General features: G+C 47.3%; 1 long non-coding RNA gene across 1 annotated transcript; it reads right to left on the bottom strand.

The window, feature by feature from the left end:
• Window positions 1–402: 402 nt before the first annotated feature.
• LOC118159601 lies at window positions 403–3,347 on the bottom strand. Its single transcript, XR_004747173.1, has 3 exons — window positions 3,269–3,347; window positions 1,309–1,437; window positions 403–457 (listed from the first exon to the last, which is right to left on the bottom strand). It is a non-coding gene; the product is annotated as an uncharacterized LOC118159601 (long non-coding RNA).
• Between the last annotated feature and the right edge of the window lie 132 nt (window positions 3,348–3,479).

Genomic DNA, 3,479 nt, shown 5'->3' with positions numbered 1-3,479 from the left:
GTCCCAGGGCAACCAAGGTTGAAATCGAGATCACATGGTGATCCACGGAGGTGCTTGCGTGCCCTGGGAAGATCCTGGTGTGCCCAAGGAGATTTTGTCTCCTCCAAGGCTCTGCAGGGCTGATCCAGGGAGGTACTTGTCTGCCCCAAGGCCATGTTTGGTTTCTAAAAGGAGGACCTTGCTTGTTCCAGGGTTGATACCTGGTGACTCAGCCAGACACTAAGCAGACCTGGGGAGATGTCTGTGTGCCACAGGAGGTTCTTGGCTTCCCAGGGGAGATGCTTGGGTACTGCAGTGAGATGCTGGAGTGCTGTGAGGAGGTGTGTTGGTCCTCCAGGCAGATCCTTGTGTCCCCTGGAGAGATCCTTGGGTGCCTCATGGAGATGGATGGGTCCCATCAGTTGATGTTCCTGTTCTCCAGGGAGGGTTTTGGGTCCTCCAAGGAGATGCTTCTTTCCTGTGGGAGATGCTTGGGTCATCCAAAGAGGTCCTGGCATGAAACAGGGGAGGTACTTCTGTGCTTTAAAGCTGTGCTTTGGTGCCCTGGGGAGATGCTCAAGTGCTCTACGTAGCTTCTTGACTTTGCCAAAGACATGGTTTTTTGGTGGAGGAGAGTATTTGGAGTGAAATGGTTGAATGCTAGGAGGAGATGCATGGGTCCACCAGGAAAATGTTTATGTCCCCTGGGAGGATGCCTGCAAGGTGCTTATGCACCCCATGCAAGCTCTTGGCTGCCAAGGGAGGTGCTTCCCATCTCCAGTGACCTGTTTGGGTGCCCCACGTGGGGCTTTGGAGCCCTGGGGAGATGCTTGGGTTCTCCACTCAGATGGAGGAGTGCGATGGGGAAATCACTGGGTACTCCAGTGAGGTGCTTGGGTGTTCCAGGAAGGTGCTTCTGTGCTGCAGGGAGATCCTTTGGTGACAGGGGCAGAACCTTTGGTGAACAGGGGATAGCTTTGTGTGCTCCACGGAGGCTTTTCTTCTGCCCCACAGGTATGCTTACGTACTGCAGGGAGATGCTTGTGTGCCCTGGGAAGCCAATCATAGCCCCAGGCACCCAGGGATATTCCTGAGGAACCAAGCACCACCCCAGACAACCCAGGCATCTTCCTGGGTCACTCCAGCAGCACCACTCAGTACTCACTGAGTACCACCTCTCAGGAAACACCAACATCTTCCTGGGCAACCCAAGCACCTCCCTTGGACGCACTAAGCAGGAAAGAGCAATGCTAAATAACCGTGGGAGCCAGAATGCACAAATACTGCAGAACAGTGACACTAAGTGCTATAAGACAAAACAAAAATTACCTCCACCAAATCCCTTCTGTCATAGTCTTCCCAATCTTTCTAAATACATTGATTAATCGTGCCATATACTTTTTCCAAGTCAAATACGTCAGATCCCTTACTTAGCTCAATGACAGTGCGGAACAGTTTCTGAAGAAAACAATGGGGGAAAAAAAAAAAAAAAAAACTTTAGAAGAGCACGAGATCCTTTGAATACCCTCCTCATGCTTCCAGATGTTAAGCAATAATACAAGTGACATCCTACTTTCTTACACGATTAAAGAAAACGGGACGCTTCGGGGAACAGATTAAATATCCCATGAGATTGCAGTGGAGAAAATGAGTTCATTTCTCAGACTTCAGAGAAAGGAAACGCCTACATTTCAGACAATCTTTTATTACTAAGCAATCTGTCACATCTATGGTCATCATAGCAAATCAGCTGCTTCCAAACAGCAGGGAAGGACACGATCCTCTTTGTAGGATAGTTGCTGCCACAGCAAAGCCGCTGCTGCATTTCATTAGAGAAGCTGGTGAGGCAGCGCACGGCCCTCTAAAAAGCATGTTTGGAAGCTAGGCTACAGATCTGGTAGATACAGCTGTGCCAGCTGGAGAAGGAAGCATCCCCTGGTGATTCCCTTTACCCAGTAGCCAAAGGTGGATCATGCCTGCAACTCTGCTGGCAGAACACATTGCTCAAGAGCCCAAAGCAAAGTTACATTCGTCAACTCAATCCGACCTTGCCGTTCAGGGGTGGACAAATTGCAAAGTGACTGCTTGCAGCAATTACCAATCTCTCTCACAGGCGTTTCTATTACCAAAGATACAGAGATGATCATCTCTGGCACAGCAGCAGTGACAAGCTAGTGACAGCACCTTCTTCCACTGCCACAGCTGTTCATGAGACTCCAGGTACGTAGCTTTAGAGAGCAGCCATGCCAAATGGAAATACTACTGCCCCCTGGACACACTGCTGCTTAGCACCTTAGCATCAAAGTCTGCTTCTGCCTCCCTCAGACCACCTAGCACAAAACTTGAGGATTGCCCGCAACTTCAGTCTATACAACATGCAGATCAAACACACAAAACACACCCAGAGCGCTTTCAGCTGCAGGAAACAGAAAAGGAAGATCTGAGAAAGGTCAAGGTCCCATGTGAAACTGTACCTAACTGCTGCCATATGGATGGCTGCACACTGATCATCTCTTCATCAAGTTCTAGGCCAAAGGAGCAAACAACAACAACAAGCCAACAACTTCTTCACGTACCTAGGGCCACTCTTACCCATTTCCCCTGCTGGAGCCTAGGATAACCACTTCCCTCCCGTGGGGGATTGGCAAACCCTTATTACACTGCAATAGCATGCATGGGAAATTCTAATCTGCGTTTTGAAGCAATTTCCGTAGTCGCTTAACCGTGGCTAGCTACTTTCTGTCAACCTGCTAACTACAGGTTTAAAATCATCACTGCAAGAAATAACGATCCTTTTCCGGTTCCTAATACATCAAAGCGTGCAAAACAAAATATCAAAAAAATCCCCCAATAAAAGCCCTCAAACTCATCATACTAATTGTTAAAACAACGTTCATAACCAATAGTACTAGCAGGTCGTCAGTGCGCTATTTTAAAATGCAACAAGGCCTTTTACCTTCAGCATTAGGCAAAGCATCTGTCTCCTAAACTACAGCTGACCAAAAGCAAACGGTAGCCTACAGAAATCTACACCAGCTGTGGACACTAAACAGTCACACTGCATTCTGGGTTCAGTACTTCACAATCTCTATGTCCTTCCACGTCATTGTTTTTGTTGGCATTGGTTAACAACTGACTTCATTTGCAATTGGCCTGGTCACAAGAGCTCCTATTTGAATATTAAAAAAAAAAAAAAAGTTGAAATTAGATATACTTTGAGCTCAGGGTGATCCACAATAACTCCAATGTCTGGCTCCATAGAAACTTCCACAGTGTTCTCAACACTCACCTGTTGCTGGTCTACCTGAGAATGTCCAGTAGGAGTCATCTGAAGTGTCCAAGAATCTGGAAGGACACCAATTTCTTCAGTCAGTTTCCTTTTTATCTAGAATACAGTCTCAATGAAGTACCCTGGACCTGTAAAACCATCTCTTTTGACAAATACAGAGACAAAATTGTTCTCGTCTTCACTGAAAAATACTTGGCTTCTCCCTTCTTTC

The sequence above is a fragment of the Oxyura jamaicensis genome, unplaced genomic scaffold (genome assembly GCF_011077185.1).
Source record: "Oxyura jamaicensis isolate SHBP4307 breed ruddy duck unplaced genomic scaffold, BPBGC_Ojam_1.0 oxyUn_random_OJ71214, whole genome shotgun sequence".
Classification (NCBI taxonomy): domain Eukaryota; kingdom Metazoa; phylum Chordata; class Aves; order Anseriformes; family Anatidae; genus Oxyura; species Oxyura jamaicensis.
Note: the sequence above shows the minus strand (reverse complement) of the source record. Positions and strands in the feature narration are given on the sequence as shown.